Here is a 21,851-nt window from a genome sequence, read left to right as displayed (position 1 = left end):
TGGAGTGGGTTGCCATTTCTTTCTCCAGGGGATCTTCTCGACCCACGGATCGAACCCACAGTCTCCTGCAGCTCTTGCACTGGCAGGCAGAGTCTTTAGCACTGAGCCACCAGGGAAGCCTAGTTCCCAATGTGTGTTTGCTAAATGAATGGATGAGTGAGTAAACAGATGAATGAGAAATCAAAGGACGTCAACTAGACATCATGGATGGTTCACGCTGTGCATAATGAATGCTAACAATGAAAAATTAGACAATCAATCAACTGGTTTTTCTACAAGATACCAAACTAGGAATATGCTTGCTTTTACTGCCTTCGAATATCAAGACATTTCAACTAGAACTGAAGGACATAAAACACTTTTGTTGTTGTTCAGTCGCTAAGACATGTCCAATTCTTTTGCGACCCCCATGGACTGTTTGTTGTTCCCCAGACTCCTCTGTTCAGGGGATTTCCCAGGCAAGAATACTAGAGTGGGTGGCCATTTCCTTCTCCAAAGGATCTTCCCAACCCAGGGATTGAACCCGTGTCTCTTGCATCTGCAGGCAGATTCTTTACCAATGAGAAACCAGAGAAGCCCATAAAACACCTCAGACTACTGCACAAGACTTGGAAAATTCACACATAATCTGCCGTTAGCTTTATCTGTTAGGACATGGCTTACAATAGTGTGGGGGTATTTCAAAAAAGTCTTTATTATCTAAGGAAACAACAAAGACTTTTTTAACATTATCTCAATAATCTTCTAAACATAGCTGTAAGGCAACAGCAATTTTTAACGATAAGAAAACAATTACAAAGGAAGCTAAGTGACTTACTTAAAGTTATTAAGTTAATCAGTTAATTACTAATTCAGTTGACATTTGAACCTGTTGATATCCTCCTTCCTAAACTGCTTTCTCTTGACCTCTCTGACACTAAACCATTCTTACTCTTTTCCTTTTCTTATGAATTTAAACTTCTTCACCAGTAATCCTAAAGGAAATAAATCCTGAACATTCATTAGAAGGACTGACGCTGAAGCTGAAGCTCCAATACTTTGACCACCTGATGTGAAGAACTGACTCACTGGAAAAGACACTGATGCTGGGAAAGATTGAGGGCAGGAGGAGAAGGGACAGAGGATGAGATGGTTGGATGGCATCATCGACTCAACGGACAAGAGTTTGAGCAAGCTCCGGAAGATGGTGAAGGACAGAGAAACCTGGCGTGCTGCAGTCCATGGGGTAGCAAAGAGTCGGATGCAATGGGACAACAACAACCAGAGAATGAGTCTAATTTTAAATCTATTTATTTGAATTATCTTTGTCAATGTATCTATATGTGCATAAATATATTTATATACTTTTTGAAGTTCTTTTCCATTTAGAGACAGATGTATTATAGTAGTTAAAAGCATGAACTCTGGAGCCAGAATACAGGTACTTTCAAATCCTGACTCCGCTACAGGCTAGATGGGTGACCTTCAGTCAGTCACTCAAACTTTCATTATTGGATTCTCTACCTGTAAGATTGGGAAAATAATAGTGCCTACCCTCAGAAGGTTGTTCTGAGGGTTACAAGATAAAATATTTATAAACATGCTTACAACAGTGCCTGGCACATAATATACTAATACTCAATGTTAAGTATTATTAATAGCATTATTTCATATGCACATTTTCATGTAACTATGCAATGTTTCATTGGCTTAGCCAATTTCATCGTGCATAATTTTAGATGAGTTCATAGGAGTTTGGAAAAAAATCACTAAAAATTAAAAACAGGAGGTAGATCATACCCATCATTTTTGTTATTCAATGGTCTTTTTTCAAACTCCCTCATCGTTTCAACTCTTCCCTTTCCCACCACATCCGAGACTCCTTTTTTTCCTCCAGGTTATTTTGCTACAATCCCAGCCCAGGCACATAGCACCTCATAATATTTTAATGGAGCTCATGTTGGATGCATGGTAAACTAATAAAGCCCCCACTGAAGTAAAATGATGTGTGTTAGATCACAACGAACCTAGCGATGTCTTGTACATGGCGCCTCTGTATAAATGTCATATAGATAGATGAAATGAGGTGGGTATGGAGACTATATGGAAGAGGAGGCTGAAAGCAGACGGAAGCCAGGTTGAGAAGGGACCTAGGCACCACGCTTGAGTTTAGGTTTGATCTTACAAGCTATGGAGGGTCAATACATTTTTCTGAGTTATAAAAGTGGGAAAGGAAAAAGGGAAAGCTATTTGCAGGCTAAAAGAGCAGTTTATAGCTTTCTCACTATTCAATAGTAAAGTTCATTTCTCTTTAACCCTGCCACAACTGTTTCAGAGCAATTCCTTTTCTTACCTGTCCCTCCACAAGGAAGCTTTTTAAAAGATACAATATATCCTTTTGTACTTTGTTTTAATAACAGATTCTTTTTTCTAAAGGGTTCACTCATATCTCGTTTTCATTGCTTTTCTGTTTTATAATATTAAAGAGAAACAATGTATGTCCAAGATTACCCTGTCTGAAAGACAGGTGGTTGCTGGTAGCCTGGGAAGTCTAGACCTGAGCTAACTGTAAGTTCCAGCTGGTCAGTTTCACAATAATTACCTATCTCTGAAAGCAATCTATATAAGAACATATAATTACCGACCAACTTGCTTCTGCAACACTGGAACTGTGGTCTTAGTGATAGCCACCCTTCAGAAATGTGGTCCTTCGCCTGGGAAACAAGTAGGTTCTGTTGCCAGAGATTTAAAGAGTGATCGATAGGCAACATCACCACCTTGATCAAACCCCTCACAGTCTACCTGGGGTGTTGTTACCCCAAAAGGGATAGAGAACAATGAACTGCAGTACTTCAATAAAACTTTCAAAAAGGAGGCTCCAAAGGATTTCTGTGTTAGCATCATTATAGTATAGTCATAGTGAATAGCAACTCATCAGGGACCTTTCTCCATAATGGCTCATTCCGAATATTTACTTCATTTTTCTCATATCTCAAATCCCAGTAGAATTACAATGTTCACACTGACTTATTGAAAATTATTACAGAAACGATATTCTCGGTATGAGCGATATTGCATTTCCTCCTCCAATTACAGCCTTACATTGTGTTTCTTTTTAATTCTGTATTTTTTTTAAATTATTTTCTCTCTGAATCGATCCTCTGCATCTACAAAGGTAGCTCGATATTTTCTTTCTCAAGTGCCTCACAGTGATGTTCTCTGGCAATATAGGCTGGAAGGAAATCTCTCTCGGTCTCATTTCCTTCACAACAGAAGTAAATCCACTGGCATGCCTCATCCACAAAAAGGTAACGGGGATGTTTTCCTGCCACATGAGTCAATCCTGATGTAAGAGGAGTGAAAGGCCAGGCCAGATGGCAACTGTCACAGCCGGCTGGGTATACTGCCAGGATCATAGAGGCTAAAGCTGGGCCAGGTGTCACAGCTCAAAATGAGGCAACTGGGGACTCCATGAAATGACTCTAAGGCCAGGATGACAGGAGACCAATAAAACACTTTTCCAACAAACTGAGAAAATAATAACTTGCACCCTTTTCTTTACTAGCGGACTCCTATTTGCAAAGGCGAACTCTAGATTGCTTGGAGGAAGTGATACGTTAGAGTAGACTTCTCTTCTGAAACTCTTTGGACAAGGCTGATGAAGCACAAACTAGGTGTAAGTATGCCACAGGAAAGTGGGGAAGAGGCAGCTTGGTAGTGAGGAGCTGGCCGAGGCCAGGCTTGTTTGGCTTCTGCTCCCAGGTACAGTGAGGGCCTGCACTGTACTATGGGTGCCACATGCCCCAAAGAGAATCAGATGTGAGTCTCGTCCAGAAGGACCTTGCCCGGTGTGAAATCCAACCTCTGCCATGTCATCAACAGTTTATTTAGGCTTCCTGGGGCTTTAATGTTACACGCACTTCTGAGGACAGAAATTAAGAACTCCTTTTGAGTCAGAAGCACTGTCATTTGCAAAGACCTCCATGAATCATGCAAACTAGAGATTCATCAGAGAGCTCATTCCCAAAATAGGAACTGCTGTAAGAAGAGACAGCCCTATAAGCCATCATGTGCTGTGCTTAGTCGCTCAGTCGTGTCTGACTCTTTGCGACCCCATGGACTGTAGCCCGCCAGGCACCTCTGTCCATGGGGATTCTCCAGACAAGAATACTAGAGTGGGTTGCCATGCCGTTCTCCAGGGGACCTTCCCAACCCAGGGATTGAACCCAGGTTTCCCACATTGCAGGTGGATTCTTTACTGTCTGAGCCACCAGGGAAGCCAAAGAATACTGGAGTGGGTGGCCTAGCCCTTCTCTAGTGGATCTTCCTGACTCAGGAATCGAACCAGGGTCTCCTGCATTGCAGGTGGATTCTTTACCAGCTGAGCTACCAGAGAAGCCCCAAAAGTCACCATAGGGATCCTACTTACTGAAAGGGCAGACCTTCCCTTCCATCTTTTCTGTGCGAGACAGAGTATTAGCCCTAAGCCCCTGGCCCAGCCCCAAAGCAACATCATGGTACATACACGAACCCTGCAAGCTCATACTCTCTGCTAGGGGCTGGGGACCTAACCGTAATTACCACCACTTGCTAAATTTCATCTCTATGGAAAGTATAATAAAAAGGTGGCTCTCTTTCTGAGAAGCAGTTGTTAAGAGCAATCACGCTTGAAACCATGATAGAAATGCAAACCTGAGGTTGCTGGTTAGTGAACAAAAGGAAAAGGAGAGCCCAGCAGAGCCAGCCAGTTACCTTGGGAAGCTCTCAGAACTCCACCTGCTTTAACTCATAGACATACTCCTTCTCTGAGTACATCTCTTCACATTTCCTATTCCACATGCCGCCCCATCCTCTCTCTCTCCCTCTTGCTCCATCCCCTTTCCCCATTTCTTCTTCTCTATACTCTGCTAGCATCTTACTAGAGGATGGAAGTCCTAGTCAGACTCAGAGTAGTCTGCTTATCCATGGCTGCTGATGGACTGTGCATGTCCATTCCAACATCAAACACAAATGAATTTGGGATCATCCACTCAATCAGATCACCAATGCCCCTGCTTCCCTCCATTAGCACTAACAACTAAGAAATGACCACAGAAATTCAGACTGGATGTCTGGTATATGGACTTCCTGTGCCTAGTTCCCATGGTAACAGAGATCTGTCACAAGAATAGGTGTTACACATCTATGCAAACTGGCTGCCAAAGCTTTCAACCCAGACAGCAAAGAGATGGGTTAGCAGAGGCCAGCCCTCAGAGTTTGCTGGGCCTGCAGAGCCTGGTGGTGGTTTAGTTACTAAGTCGTGTTCGACTCTTGCAACCCCACAAACTGTAGCCTGCCAGGCTCCTCTGTCCATGGGATTTTCCAAGCAACAATATTGGAGTGGGTTGCTATTTCCTCCTCTAGGGGATCTCCTCCACGCAGGGATTGAACCCAGGTCTCCTACACTGCAGGTGGTCTCCTGCATTGCAGGGAGATTTTTTATTGACTGAGCCACCAGAGAAGTCTGGCAGATGTCACAGAATCAGTAGGCAAGGAGGGGACCAAGAGACCTGTGCCACCGCAGCAGACATCAGGCAAAAAAGACGTGTCAAGGTACTACTCAGCTTGGTCAGGAGAATCCAAGCAGATAGGGGCCACAGAGAGCCAGGGATCCTACAGTTGGAGGTGCTGGGACCACATGAAGGCAAGGTACAATGAGCCTTTCCTGATCTGAGTTTCAGGGCAGCATCTCCAGGATTTATTTAATAGCTGCCATCATTCACAACAACAGAGACTGCATCTTAGGAGCTGTGAAGCAGTTCTAGACCACAGCGTAGATTTGCAAAGCTTTTGGGGGTGCTTTAAGATGAGATGGAAAGCTGTGTTTGACAGGCCAACAAAGATAAGAAAGCAAATCTTGGGTATCCTAGGGTAGATTACCTTGCTTTCACATGTTTATTAACAAAGTTAAGCAAAGCAGATGAAAGAACGGCTGATGTTGCCTTGCTCTTCTTTTCACTTCTCTCTGTGGGCCAGCAACGAAGCAGGAGGCCTTTTAAACATGAAAACTTCATGATTTTCATCTAGCTAGGAGAAGACCCCTCTGGGCTGAGTGGGGATGCCATAATTCTTCAGCATAGCCTAGAGTGGGACAGATGTCTGAAGAGGGTTTTGAGGAGAGATGCTGACTAGCGGGACTTTTTAAAAATTTTCCGCCTTCTTTCATTCTTAGGCAGCCCTCAGAGTCAAATGAGGGCTAATACATACACCAAAGGCAAAGAGAGATTTTCAGAGGAGCCATGCCCCTGCTCTCCACGATTGGCCTGGATAATCAAGAGCTGACTGTAAGCATTCGGATCCTTGGGAAACAAAACTAAGTTAAGACTAAGGCCTTCTCAGTCTTGTTTTAAGGGGAAAAAGCCTAATACTGGTTTGTATGACATTTATCAACATTAGGGTTTTTAGGACACTTTAGGCAGTATCACAAGTCAGAGCAGATTGGATTCATTAATGGAATTGGTCTGCCTCTCTAAACATCACAGCAACTTTTTAGTAACAAGAAACCTTACTTCCTCCACTTATTTGAGCTGGAAAATTAATGTAGTGTGCTTCTGAAGAAACACATAATGTACATGATGAATTTTCATCATCTTGCTGGAAAGTGATTCTTTATGTTCTTATTCCAAATTTACAGCAAGTAAATTTAACGTTCCAAAGCTGCTGAGCCTTTTTAAGACCTCACTATCAATTTGTGGAGCGCTTTAACTGATTCTGACCTGGAATTGATTAGTGCTTTCTGAAAACCGCACGTGTAGCAAATTGCTGCACTTTAAGATAAATCAAGTTATTTGGGGAAGTTACACTTTAACTATTCACATTTTTTCCTAAGGAGAAAAACACAGCCTTTACCTGGATATCCTGCAGAGGGTCAGGGACCCAATCTGGCACTCTGATTTTCATAGGAAAATTGTAATCAGAGTTAAAAATCTCTATTCACATTTTTTTCCTAAGGAGAAAAACACAGCCTTTACCTGGATATCCTGCAGAGGGTCAGGGACCCAATCTGGCACTCTGATTTTCATAGGAAAACTGTAATCAGAGTTAAAAATCTTTACTGGTAACTAGGAGTCCATGCTGACAAGCCCCTGGGCAGAGCTGATTTTAAAGTTACTCACTGATCTTTGATCAAAAGTCATAGGCCACAAAAAGGCATCTCAGAGCACTATGAACACTTAGGGGATGTTCTAAGCAGATGTTCCGTTTCCTTTTTAAAAATAATACTGAGATATAATTCCCATAATATAAAATTCACCACTTTAAAGTATACAATTCTGTGGGTTTTGGTATATTCACAAAGATGTATAACCATCACTGCCACCTGATTCCAAAACATTTTAACCACTCCAAAAAGAAACCTTGGACACATTGGGAGTCACTTCTCCTTCCCCTTCTCCCCACCCCCAGCCCTGGCAAGCCCTATTCTTTCTGTCTGCATGGATTTGCCTCTTCTGGACAATCATTCCTTTTTGCATAAGGGTTTTTGACTTTTATTTTGTTTCTTAAGTAACCATTGGATTTTCCCCTTCAGGAAACAATAAATCAGTAGGAAATGTTGAGGTGGTTCCATTTAAAATTTACGTCTTTGAACAAACCAGCCTGAGAATTTCCTTGCGAGAAACTTCCCTTAGGGCCTTTACTTCTGGATGCGGACAGGTGTTGACAGACAGCACTGCCTGAGCACAGCCCTTCCCACCAGGTATCGTTCTCTTTCCGAAAGTGGGAGGGTCTTATTTTGCGATTTGTCAGAGACAGGGTAGATGTGAATATCTCCAAGTCAGTCCCAGTCTGTTTGTAGGAAGTAGGATAGCCAAGTAGACTCCAAAACCAGGTAAACCAGGTCCAAACCACAGCTCCACCACTTTTTATGTATTCTCTGCTGTGTGACTATGGGCAAGCTTTAATGACCTCTCTGAGCCTCAGTTTTTCACCTGTGAAAAAGAAAGAGTAGGATCTACCTCACAGGATTCTTTTTGAGGACTAAATGAGAAACAGATAGCTAGACAGATAGATGTGAATATAGATATAGATAACTTGGTACTAGAGCAGGTATTTGCAATATCTCATTAAATATCTCAAATTAAATGCCTATTATGTGCCAGGTACAGGTTTTTGTATTCACTGGTTACTTACCTTCCATTAAAAGGAAAGATGAGATTCTGAATACAAGGATTGGCAATGCCTATAAAAGATATTGATGTAATAAGATGACATGATGTCAGAGCAAGTAAAAGACTGCTATCACACCAGTAAACACTAGCCTCAGATTAATTTCTTGACAGGCAAGGCAAGTTGACATTCTCAGGAAATTAAAATTCAACATGTTCTTTCTGTGAAGAATACTACAGTCCATGAAAATCAATATGTTTCACCCAGACTATACAGCAGTCAGTTTCTCCAGTAATATAGCAATAGCTATTCATGCACAGCATAATATAAAATCTATAGATCAATAAGCCCTCTGACTTATAAAAGTTACAGCAAATCGCCAGGGACAAAAGATCTAGAAAAGATAAATGTCTATCATCAAAAGACTCCTTTAAACACAATCCTGTCAAAATAAAGAATACATATTTTACAAAGTATGTGTGAAATTCCAACAGGATTTTTAAACACAATTAAGCATGTATCTTCACTAATAAAAGTTCCAAGTCGAATAGTTTATAACTGTATACACAGTCCATCTGGTAGGTGGACAAAAACAAGGGAATTACCATAGGTCTCTACCTGTACTGATTATTTAACTACGTCAGGTTTAATGAGCAATAACTTGATGCTTAATGCTGTTTATAGCAATAGAATATAATCACAAAGCAGTGGGTTCCCAACAGAATTCCATGTCTATAGGATTTCCTATAATCCTTAAGAACTAGGTTCAACTGAATCTTTGGTCCACAACTACCCGAACCTCATCAAATTACACCCAGGAAGAACAGACTGGAGCTACCAACATTTATCAGTATCAAAGGAATGAGGATTAGGATACAACTGTGTATCAATAACCTGATATTGGAATGTATATATTTTCCTCTCAGCAAAACCATCTAAAAGAAACACTCCTGGATTCTAGCTAGGTTCTGAGGGTCCCATGGCAGAGTGAATGGCTGTATGAAACTAACTTTTTGGAATTTTTTTCTGGAAAAAAAAAATCTGGTCTTTAGTTCTTACAGCAATCAGGCTTTGATTTTAAACAGAAAGAACACTGAACAAGTGGTGAAGAACCCCTGAGAATTCAGTTAACCATTTCCCTCCAGCACAAAGAAGTTTGGAACAAGGTGGACTAAACAGAGTGGGAGAAGCCTAAATGCCATGTAGAAGGCCAGTCCCCTGCTTCACAACTTATATCTACCCTACCCTGTCCTATCCTACCCTGCTGTGTGTGTGCTAAGTCACTACAGTTGTGTCCGATGCTTTGCGACCCCATGGACTGGAGCCTGACAGGCTCCTCTGTCCGTGGGATTCTAGCCTAGCCTATCCTAAATCTGGCTTCTGTCCCCATCTCTTGCTCCTGTGTGCCTAGAATACAGTGAGGGTCATATGCTACTTATGGCTGCTGTCAGCTAGGTATGTGATGTTAGGCAAATTACCTTTTTCTTCTTTAGTTAGAAGAAAATTGCTTTACAATGTTGTGCTGGTTTCTGCCATACACAAACATGAATCAGTCATAGGTATACATATGTCCCCTCCCTCTGGAACCTCCCTCCCACATCCCACCCCATCCCACCCCTCTAGGTTGTCACAGAACACGGGGTTTGAGCTCCACATCATACAGCAAATTCTGACTGGCTATCTATTTTGCATACGGTGACATATATGTTTCCATGCTACTCTCTCAGTTCCTCCCACCCTTACACCGTTGTGTCCACAAGTCTGTTTTCTATGTCTGCATCTCTATCCCTGCCCCACAAATAGGTTCATCACTACTATCTTTCTAGATTCCATATATATGCAGGTAAATTACCTCTGATGCCAAATCTCAAACCTGCTTTCTTCCTTCCTCTTCATCATTCTACTACTACCTTACATTTCTTCAGTTTCCAAAGCACTCAAAAAATGCAGACACCAAGGCTCAGTTCAGTTCAGTCACTCAGTCATGTCCGACTCTTTGTGACTCCATTGACTGCAGCACGCCAGGCCTCCCTGTCCATCATCAACTCCCAGAGTTTACTCAAACTCATGTCCAGAGTCGGTGATGCCCTCCAACCATCTCATTTTCTGTCGTCTGCTTCTCTTCCTGCCTTCAATCTTTCCCAGCATCAGCGTCTTTTCAAATGAGTTAGTTCTTCGCATCAGGTGGCCAAAGTATTGGCGTTTCAGCTTCAGCACCAGTCCTTCCAATGAATGCTCAGGACTGATCTCCTTTAGAATGGACTGGTTGGATCTCCTTGCTGTCCAAGGGACTCTCAAGAGTCTTCTCCAACACCACAGTTCAAAAGCATCAATTCTTCAGTGCTCAGCTTTCTCTATAGTCCAACTTTCACATCCACACATAACTACTGGAAAAATCAGAGCTTTGATAGACAGACCTTTGTTGGCAAAGTAATGTCTCTGCTTTTTAATATGATGTCTGCTGCTGCTACTGCTGCTAAGTTGCTTCAGTCGTGTCCGACTCTGTGAGACCCCACAGACGGCAGCCCACCAGGCTTCCCCGTCCCTGGGATTCTCCAGGCAAGAACACTGGAGTGGCTTGCCATTTCCTTCTCCAATGCATGAAAGTAAAAAGTGAAAGGGAAGTCGCTCAGTCGTGTCCGACTCTAGTGACCCCATGGACTGTAGCCTACCAGGCTCCTCCGTCCATGGGATGTTCTAGGAAAAAGTACTGGAGTGGGGTGCCATTGCCTTCTCTGAATATGCTGTCTAGGTTGGTCATAACTTTCCTTCCAAGTAGCAAGCATCTTTTAATTTCATGGCTGCAATCACCATCTGCAATGATTTGGGAGCCCAAGAAAATAAAGTCTGTCACTGTTTCTACTGTTTCCCCATCTATTTGCCATGAAGTGATGGGACCGGATGCCATGATCTTAGTTTTCTGAATGTTGGGTTTTAAGCCAACATTTTTATTCTCCTCTTTCACCTTCATCAGGAGGCTCTTTAGTTCTTCTTTGCTTTCTGCCCTAAGGCTGGTGTCATCTGCATATGTAAGGTTATTGATATTTCTCCCGGAAATCTTGATTCCAGCTTGTGTTTCATCCAGTCCAGCATTTCTCATGATACTCTGCATATAAGTTAAATAAGCAGGGTGACAATATACAGCCTTGACATACTCCTTTCCCGATTTGAAACCAAGTTCAGAGCAGAGGAATGACTTGCTCAAGTTTGTACAATCTATAAATACAAAAAATCCCTAGATGGTCAAAAGAATATGTGCATAGTAATAATGAAGGGTGTCATCAGGGAAAGGCAACCACTGCGAAGAGGCTTCATTTTGACAAATTTTATTTTGTCAGTGTCCCAGTGTTCACCTGACTCATGCTAAGAAAGATCCCAAGTAACTGGCATATGCAACCAGAATGCCTAAGTATTCATTTGCAATATGAATTATTACTACTAGGGAGACTAGATTCTCATATTCCTGGCCATATCTCCACTGACAAGCTACATGAAAAGATGAATTATAATCAGAGGGTTGATTAGTGAGTCGGAATCATTACCAGATGAGTCAGTGAAATCACGTTCAGTGGTATCAGGTCTTTGTAATCTAATGAACCGTCTCCGCAATGAAAATAAACCTGCTACAGGAACTGGCCCTTAGAACTAGACAGGCTCTGCAGAATGCCCTCAATTACTCTCTCCAGCCTCTGTTCTCCTTGACATATCACTTCTTTAACAATGTTAATACCTTCCGGTGACACCTCTCTGCTTTGATCTATTGCATCTTGTTTAAAGTTTAATTATCAGAGAACAACCTATTTTCAGAGTCTTCAGGGGACACCTGTCACCTCCATGGACGGCCAACCGAGACCAGGTCCTTTGATTCTGAGTCTGAAAGGCTTTCAACTACACCTTGCTGCCTCACCATCAAACAGGATGATGCTATATCCTTCACAGGGTTGTTACAGGAGAAAAATGAAACAAATACAGAAATGCTTTTAAAGGACCCTGCAAATACAAGCTATTATCATTTGAAAAAACATAAATGGATCATTTTGCTATTCTTCAACTTTACCAAATAAAGTTGTAAATGAGACCAGAGCGCACTTGGAAGAATTTCCCAAAGGGAAATATTCTCAGTCAGCTAAAAGCTTGGGGGAACTCCTGCTTAACTATGGCTTTTATTTAAGCTCCCCAAGGCAATTACTTATTTCCAAAACAATGCTGATGCAAGAGATACAATGAAATGAGGTCAATGAGGGCAGATTCCTCCCCAGACAGGACTGGGAGAAGTCTAGGGTAATCAGTGCAGTATTAGTAATTAACTGATAAATTAGGAGTCAATTGGCTGGATTACATAGAGAACGTGGGGATCAGCCATACACACATACACACACACACACACACACACACACACACACACACACACCAGCTGATTTATGAGAGAGAAAAAGAAGGAAGAGGGGGAGAGAGAATGAAAATGAATGATAAAGCCCCAAGAAAGAGGTATGTGCAGCAAAGAAGTCCTGGATTTTAGCAAGCGTCAGAGGCAAAGAAAGAACCTGTTCCTCTCCTACCAGCCACAAGAAGCATCTCTCCCTGGGAAGAGGGGCCGATCATTTCCTCAGGAGATTGATTACACTCACACTGACCATTATGGATGTGAGAGTTGGACTGTGAAGAAGGCTGAGCGCCCAAGAATTGATGCTTTTGAACTGTGGTGTTGGAGAAGGCTTTTGAGAGTCCCTTGGACTCCAAGGAGATCCAACCAGTCCATTCTGAAGGAGATCAGCCCTGGGATTTCTTTGGAAGGAATGATGCTAAAGCTGAAACTCCAGTACTTTGGCCACCTCATGTGAAGAGTTGACTCATTGGAAAAAACTCTGATGCTGGGAGGGATTGGGGGCAGGAGGAGAAGGGGACGACAGAGGATGAGATGGCTGGATGGCATCACTGACTCGATGGACGTGAGTTTGAGTGAACTCCGGGAGTTGGTGATGGACAGGGAGGCCTGGCGTGCTGTGATTCACAGGGTCGCAAAGAGTCGGACACGACTGAGTGACTGAACTGAACTGACCATTCTAAAAGCAACCTCCAATTATATTCATCACATTTCATTTCAAACTCTTCTTCTTTAATTTTCATGTGTCATTCTCCAAGTTGGAGGTGGGGGACATAAAAGGCTATGTTATTATAGGAGATGAAACATGCTTATCTTTCAAAAGGACATGTTTTCTGCTAGAAATTTCTTTACTCCAAAAATGCTCACTTAAAAAAAAAATTCCCTTTGGCAGCAGAAAAAGCATAGGTAAATAAAGGTTAAGCTGGTCACTTGCTACACCCTTATACTACATGCCTATTGGTATGTTCAAAGGCATGTCCACAATTAGGCTGTCAGATATGACATCATAGCTACATATGATAATAGATTTTAAAGAGATGAAAACCAAACTTTAAAGGTCAACTAGGAAAATACTCCCTTCCAATCTTTGAATCGTTATGTAAAAAGAAATGAGAACAGGAGGCTGTTTCTTCTAAAGAAAGATCCAAAGTCAAAACACACAGTATGGATAACCCCATGAAAGGAGTGGGAGTTAAGTCATAAAAAGCAGGAAGGGCCAAGGTTATGCCAGAAAGTGCACATAGGGCAGGCTCTCAACAAAGGCAGTGTCTCCTCCGTCCATCCTAAGTGACTAGACTGCCATGTGGATGAGGGTTCCACTTCATTAGTGCTTTGACCCTTTCTCTGAATCTGATGACCTTTGAGCATCACCCCCGCCATTTTGTGAATAAGAGAGACTTATCCTCTACAGAGTTCTCCTGACTTGGCGCCTTTTAAAGCAAGCAGAGACAGCCCCTCTCTTCCAACAAGCACTCGAGGAGAATACAAGGAGCAGCCATTCTGCTGGGGGGAGGGGATGGTTAGGAGGTGGCGGGAGAGACAGCAAACGAACTAGTGTTGTATCTACCCTGGAAGCCCTTCCTCTAAGACACACAGGCCACCTAGCACTCACCTGGCTACTCTCAGGCACCACAGGATTACAACGAGATATTTGAGCAGCAAGACTGCCATTCATGCAGGTAACTGCACACTTTTCTATGCCAAGGATACCTGCCAGACACACACACTTAGAGATTTAGCCTCTCTCTTAACTTTTAACTCATGTTTGTGTCTCTCCTTATAAGCCAGGTGTCCTCTCAATATATAGAAGCTCAGTAACGATTTTCCCCACTTATTTTATCTGGATGCAGCACAGAGATAAGATCATTGCTTTGGAGTCAGGGAACACATGTATTCTAGTCATACTTCTGCTGTGGAAAAAGCTGTGTCTTTAGGCTAGTCTCTTCCCCTCTCTGGCCTCCATTCCCTAGCACCCTCACAATGGTGTGTTCTCACACTTCATTCAGCTCTCCTTTCAAATACTACTTCATTGGAAAGGCTTTTCTGACATCTCATCACCACCTACCTCACTCTTTTACTTGAGTCTGCCTTACCTTTACACCATAATAGCACTTGGCACAAATTTTCAATTGCCTTATTTACACATTTCCTTGTTTGCTGTCTCCTTGCCCTCCACCTCCTCACCTGCCAATAGAATTTGAGTTCTATTAAGGCAGAGATTTTTCTTTATCACTGCCTCCCTTCCACAGCTAGAGCCCTAGCTTCAGGGCACAGTGCCTATCACACAGTAGGTGCCAAAAGTATCTGTTGAATTAAAAATTAAAAGCATAGTAGATGCTCAATAAATGTGTATAGAGTGGGACAATTAAAGCGGTGAAATGGATGAATGCAAGGTCCTTGTCAAAGTAGAAAGTCTACAGACCATGGCATCTGCATGTCCTGATAAGAATTTGGTAGTCAAGCAGGCACCTCCACATCTGCTCCCAAGAGCCAGAGAGACAGCTCAGGCATTTGTTTCCCCTGGGTTCCTAGAGCTCAGAGCAGGGCTGTCCGGCATCTCTCCGAGCTGGACACCGGGGGGCAGTAGACCCACACTTGCTGCTTTCATCCAGCAGAGGGCCAGAGGCAGGGAGAATCCAAGTTCAGAAGAAATGGCAGGACTCCGGCGTTCAATTGGCATGTCAGGAACGGCGCCTAACTGCCCCCTGACGTGAGGAGCTGTAGACTGCAGGACAAAGGGTTCAGTAAAGACTTCATTCAAAATTGGTAACATGGAACTCAAACGTGAACAACAGACCCCAAAACCATCTGTTCTTGCCAAAGCCAGGACGGACTCCATGGCCAGCTGCCAGAAGCGTCCCGGGTTGCTCTATACACACTAGGAGAGGGAGCCACGTTTCCTTGTAACAAAAGCCCATTATGTAAAGGGCTGCCAAATGCAATCTTCTTTTTGATGTGTTCTCTTTAATTAGAGTAATGTAATAAAATGATAATGATAATCTTTTGGTTTACACTCATCCCGAGTTCCCCCTCACCCAGAAAAAAAGCCAACTCCTGGCATCAAAGTAAGCTGACATTACAAGCTGATTATTTGCCTCTCCAAGAAATTTATCATTGTGACTTGCTAAAAGTGCACTTTAATTAAAATACTGTACCCATTATAAACTGGGGCTTCTTTTTTTAAAGAGTATAATTAAATCCAAAAATTGAGCACTCGGCTACAATATTAAAGGTACGTATGAAAATATATATAAAGAAAACCTTATTACAGTTAATACGTATGGGCATATGTACATAATTTCTATTATGAAATTTAAGGCCTTAATGAAAATCGAAAACCATTCAATATGTGAATTTCGATTGTGATGTCATATTCTATTGGTTTTGAATTCTTAGCGCCTATAATGTACATATTTAATTTTAACCATTCCTTCCTGTGAAATAACAGGTTTGATGCTCTTAGTAAATATAGTCCAAGTCTTACGCCTAAACAGATTTTCTTCATATTTTCCCCCTAATTCACCAAACCCACAATATCCAAATTCTACTCCCTGGGTACATCCTTTTATGGACTCCAGTGTCACACACAACCCCTCAGGCCACCAACTGCAGTCTGCTCAAAATACTAACAACCTCTATATATTTGTGTGGCAAACCAATAATCTCTAGCTTCAGAACTACATCACTGCCTGGGACCTCTGAGAGGCTTCTGTATGGTGTTTCTTCTATAAACCTGCAGAGCCTCGCTGTAAGCGTTTGATGAATTAAGGTATTCATTTGGAACTAGATAAGCTTAGCAGGCTTGTCCCTACAAATTCCTGTTAATAAAGTTGAGAGTGTTTCAACCCTCAGGAGGTAAAAAGAAAGAGCTGGTCCATCTTGGACTGTCGGAGGTGATCATTTTCAGACGGCCCCCTGATAGTGTCAGCAAACGTATCCCCTTTAGCATCATTTAAACCAAGCTAACATAGCAGACTTCTCCTCCATCTACATACGACACAGCAGAATGAAAGAAAAAAAATAAACAGCTCTAAACTTACATAAATAACTCCACAGAAAATTCAAAAAAGCAAAGCCTTTTCAAAAGCACTCTTTTTTCCTATGCACAAGATATGTGCAGAAAGCTGGTTCCACTTAGCGTTTTTACCCCAGCTGCCCTAGATTCACGGCACCTGGACAGGGCGTGGACACCAGTAAGCACTGCTTGGTGTCTGCTCCATTTTTAAACTTCTTATCATTTCTACAGAGGCTTTAGTTTTTAATCAAAAGAACAGGAAGTAAGCTGAAAGCAATAAAACACAGAACAGAGCAGGGCCTGTGAATTCCAGGGAAAAAACCTAAGTGCTTGAGAATGTCCCTAAGCACAAAGGAGGCCTCCTTTGTGTGAAAGTTGCGAAGAAGGAGCTGGAGGAGCAGACAGCTAAATATAGCTTACCGAAAATACACAGAGTCTACACCCGGGTCAGTAACCTTTCTAGCCTTGAAGGCACCTAGGTTTGAGGGACAGGAGGAGTGTACCATTCCTGCTGCCTTATTTTTTCTACTCCTTCCTCCCAGTATTTCTCCAGCTTTCCCCATTTTTTCCCCTCCTCCTGCTTCCACTTATTGTCTGTTCCTTCTCAACCTTGTGGAAAAGGCCAAAACCAACTACCCTGAATTGGGGTTGGAAACCTGCCTCCACAGTGGCCTCAGGTATCTCGGAGCCTAAATATATCTGAGCGCAAAAGCATATCCACTGTAAATGTCCTTCCATAGGACAGAAGGTTGGCTACTAAGCAGCAGAAGATGCTACTGGCTTCCTAGTCTAGTTTAAGGAATATGTAAAAATTTGGTGACTAGCAAGTAGGCAAACAAGTTCTAAGAGGCAGAAACAATATCTTCGTACTTGCTCCAGTCGCACATTTTTGCATACCTCCATCTGAGTATATCACGATACACGGAAACTATTTATCTCTTAGTCTACCCCATTGGACTGTGAACCCTGAGAGGCTAGGGGCTTTGTCTCTCTCATCTTTGTGTCTCAGTATTTACCTCAGAGCCTGACACACAAAGGGGCATTCGATAACTATCTACCTGAATCAAGCTCTGATTCAAGAGTCAACAGAACACTGCCTTCAGCCTAAAATCTGCCAACTGAAAATAAGCTAATGTGTGGATCATAGAATGTTTTTAAAACCTTAGTAGTTAAGACAGATATGATTATTCCAACCAGAAAACAACTGATATAATCAAAAGAAGCAAGGAACATTCAAAAAGTTGTTCTATTCCTCAGGAAAAATGTCCTTCAGAAACACTATCCTTTATCTGCCTGTCAGGAACCATGTTCTCCCCTTGTGGTAATTCACATAAAGTGGTCATAGCCATGAAAAACTACAAAGGAAGAGAGTCTGCTTATGCTTTGCTAGGATTAAATATTAAATAAATGGATAAGGGTCACACATGGTCCCAATTCCAAATTCATGTTGCAATGCCTGGTCAAGGTGGGGTGAGACGAGAGAAAATTTCCAGCTTCTATTCTGAACAACCTGGCTTTGGTCCGATAAGATAGATTGTCATGAAAACTATCCAGTGAAATGTAATTTTTCATTCAAATCTTCAAAAAGAAAAAAACAGTAAAACAACTTCACTATCTTGCTTATGTATCTAAATACTTATGGACCTAAAAATCTGTTTTAAAAAGGTTATATTACAAGTAATATAAATTATCTTGAAGCTTTTGAAAAACACATTATGTGCTAGAATACTATTCTACTTCTTGTGCTGCTATGATATGAAAAATGGTGGGTCAACCCTCTCATAAGGATCTCAAATAAACAATCATCATCTATATTGTACATGGGGTTAAGTACATTCCATGGAGCAAAAGTCCTCAGGGACATAGACTAGAGCCATTTCCTAATAGTTTAATATTTCAGTAATTTATATTTTTACTTTTAACTTAGAAGGCAATGTGAAACATTTCAACACGATCAAGAAACTCATTTCTGAATGCTAAAGTATAAGCACAAAATCAACCCTAAGCTGATACAGTTTTTTAAGTATGAGTTTTAAAATAGCACTTTCCACCATATATGACAAATCCTTAAATGTGCCTGAAGACAAATGTACTGACAAGTTAGACATTTGCCATAGTAATACCAAGAAAGGGGTGCACTGGGAGGAAACAAATGGTTTTCAGTGAAAACATGATAATTAGGAACTGGCTATACCTTATCTAAGATTCAAAACAGAAACTACTTAGAAGGAAGCCTACTTAAATTCTGGAACATTCTCTATTCCTATAGATGAGTTCAGTGCTTATTTAGATGAGGTTTCTCTAATATCCACTGCTTCAATTACTTGAGTAGCCACCAGTCAAATTAGGATTTCTGAGGACACTTTTTTTTCAAATGACCCAAAGCTTAAGTGGTACAATTTATAAACTGTCAGAGATAACTTTTTCTTTTTTGTTCAAGAAACCATAACGCTGTCTGCTTTGCCCTCACAGTTAACCTAACTAAATCTCATCACTACTACTTTTGAGTGACCACAGACAAGCCCAGTCCTACCTTGTCTCAGGATAATCTCTGAAACCAGGGAAGCTCGTAGAAAGCCCAAGGCTCAGCATCAAGTCTCCCTGGGCTTCTAGTCCTGCTCTGACATTTTACTCCAGTTGCAGTAAGGGAGCCTTTAGTAACTCAATGAGATTTATACGCCTCGGTCAGTTCCGGGAATCCTGCGCCTGTCCTTGACACTCTATCTTGCCTGACTCAGTTCTTGTCTTGATTTCCTGGCTAGAACTCTAGTTCTTCTGGATTCCCTTGCTGCTGCTCCTTATGGTTCTGGCCTTAGAGCCAAGGATTAAAAATCCATGTTCTTAACTAGAGTCAGATGGGCTCAGCTGAAATCAGATATCCCAATTGGGCACAGGTCTATCTCCCTTCCTAGACTCTGCACTCAAGAACAAAGACCTTACTATATTCATCTTTATTCCATAGAACTGAACACAAGGCGCAGCATATAGAAAGCCTGCTGCTGCTGCTGCTATTAAGTTGCTTCAGTCGTGTCCGACTCTGTGCGACCCCATAGACAGCAGCCCACCAGGCTCCCCCATCCCTGGGATTCTCTAGGCAAGAACACTGGAGTGGGTTGCCATTTCCTTCTCCAATGCATGAAAGTGAAAAGTGAAAGTGAAGTCGCTCAGTCGTGTCCGACTCCTAGCGACCCCATGGACTGCAGCCTACCAGGCTCCTCCGTCCATGGGATTTTCCAGGCAAGAGTACTAGAGTGGGGTGCCGTTGCCTTCACCAGTAGAAAGCCTAGGGAGAGCTGAATCAGTAGACCTCTACCATATTTATCATTTACTTCCATGTTTACTTGAACTGATGTTATCCTCATAAAGCTAAACTTCTGAAATTTTCTCTGATCACCACCCCCATGTTCCCGAGTTTCTTTAAAGGCTTAGGGACAAGTTTCTTAGATTTTGCATCTAAAATTTACATAAATAATTGTTAGATCTTAGTTCTGTTCTTCTTAAGTCTTTTCTCAAACCTCTCAATGTTATTAAGAAAAAAATTCCTACTCCTTGAAAAAAAATTTTAAGAAATTTCCTGATATCTCATGTTTACAAATCTTTTCTCAATAGACTAAGTTTGTCAAAACATCAAGAAATCCCTTTTTATAATGCCTCTTTAGCACAGGTGAAGAAAGGTCAACTTCAAATTCAGCTGGAGCTCAGTAACACATTAAGGTGGTACACTTCATTTTATATTTAACTGGCAAAAATAACAGAGCAAACCGGCTTTCCTTCACTGAAAGATCAGATTGCTAATAATTAAAAGAGGTGCTGGTCAGACAGATGGTGCAATGATGGTGTTCACAAGAGAGGAGATCCTGGTCTATGTGTCTTCAGATCTGCTGGCCCATTGATGCTGGCAAGAGAAGAAGGAGTAGGGCTCAGTCCTCCAACAGCCAGTACCAAGGCTCTTAGATATCAAGGACAGGCATTTGAACCCCATGGGACAGGATGAACGTGCTTATTTTCAGGAACTTCTCTGAGCCATTCAGCTTGTTTATTTACCTCTCCTGAATAGAACACCAACACTATCACACTGCCTGCGCTTTGTACGTGGAACAATCTGCAATAATGAGTTTTGTAAACAGCTAAGTTCAACTGTTGCTGTTGTTCCTGTTTTTGCCATAACTAAACATATTTATATTATACACACACATATAAATATATATACACACACACTTTTTTTGACCGAATGGCATGTGGGATCTTAGGATTAGTGTTAGGCATGTGGGATCTTAGTTCCCTGATCAGGGATCAAACCTAAACCCCTTAGAGTGGAAGCGCAGAGTGCTAATCACTAGACCACCAGGGAAGTCCCAATAAACACTTTATATTTTTTTAAAAGGCCAAAAACAAACAAAAAATGACCTAAAAATGCATTCCTTTGAACACTACCCTTTGTCTGCTACCTTCTTTTAGAAAGAAAATTGTCCTTGGAAGTGAGAGCCATTAGGTCCTCTAAACTTAGGTAGAAATTAGTATAATCTGGTGCTTCCTTCACTGGGACAGAGCTGGGGTGGCATATAGAAGATGAAAGTGTGCAAAAAAGGGTGGTGGATGTTTTTATTTCATCTCAGGCCAACACTTGTTAAAGCAGGACATGGTACAAGCAGATCTGCTGCTGCTACTGCTAAGTCACTTCAGTCGTGTCCGACTCTGTGCAACCCTATAGATGGCAGCCCACCAGGCTCCCCCATCCCTGGGATTCTCCAGGCAAGAACACTGGAGTGTGGGTGGGCCATTGCCTTCACCAACAAGCAGATCAGTATTCATAATTTGTGGGTCCCAGTGCAAACAAGGCTTCCCCGGTGGCTCAGTCAGTAAAAAAAAAAAAAAATCTGCGTGCAATGCAGGAGACCACCTGCAGCACAGGAGACCTGGGCTTGATCCCTGGGTTGGGAAGATCCCCTGGAGAAGGAAATGGCAACCCACTCCAGTCTTGCCTGGAAAATGCCATGGACAGAGGAGTCTGGCGGGCTACAGCCCAATGGGTCTCAAGAGTTGGACACGACTTAGTGACTAAACCACAATAGTGCAAACAAAAATCCAGGGCATCTTTTTGTTTAAAAAATTGAGAATTGCAAGTGGACAACATTTAACCAAGTGCTATGCCCTAAGCACAGGGCTCCATATGATTGTGCATGCATGAGAGCTAAGTCACTTCAGTTGTGTCCAATTCTTTTTGACCCCATGGACTATAGCCCACCAGGCTTCTCTGTCCATGGGATTCTCCAGGCAAGAATACTGGAATGGGTAGCCATTCCTTTTTCCAGGGGATCTTCCCAGGGA

General features: G+C 42.1%; 1 protein-coding gene across 4 annotated transcripts in view; it reads right to left on the bottom strand.

Moving 5' to 3' along the window:
- Nucleotides 1-21,851, bottom strand: part of GPC3 (glypican 3) — a 460,363-nt gene that overhangs the window by 253,074 nt on the left and 185,438 nt on the right. The window contains exon 1 of one of the 4 annotated variants that reach the window (XM_086389258.1): nt 19,057-19,203. The exons of the other annotated variants lie outside the window; for them this stretch is intronic. The gene's annotated coding sequence lies outside the window, so the exon portion shown is untranslated. Of the gene's footprint in view, nt 1-19,056; nt 19,204-21,851 lie in introns of those variants that run through there. 4 annotated transcript variants of the gene reach the window in all.

Source organism: Bos grunniens, chromosome X, assembly GCF_055505025.1.
Source record: "Bos grunniens cultivar Pamir isolate PY7600 chromosome X, Bosgru_T2T1.0, whole genome shotgun sequence".
In the NCBI taxonomy this organism is placed as follows: Eukaryota; Metazoa; Chordata; class Mammalia; order Artiodactyla; family Bovidae; genus Bos; species Bos grunniens.
The sequence above is the reverse complement of the archived record's forward strand: the minus strand, read 5'-3'. Positions and strand labels throughout refer to the sequence as shown.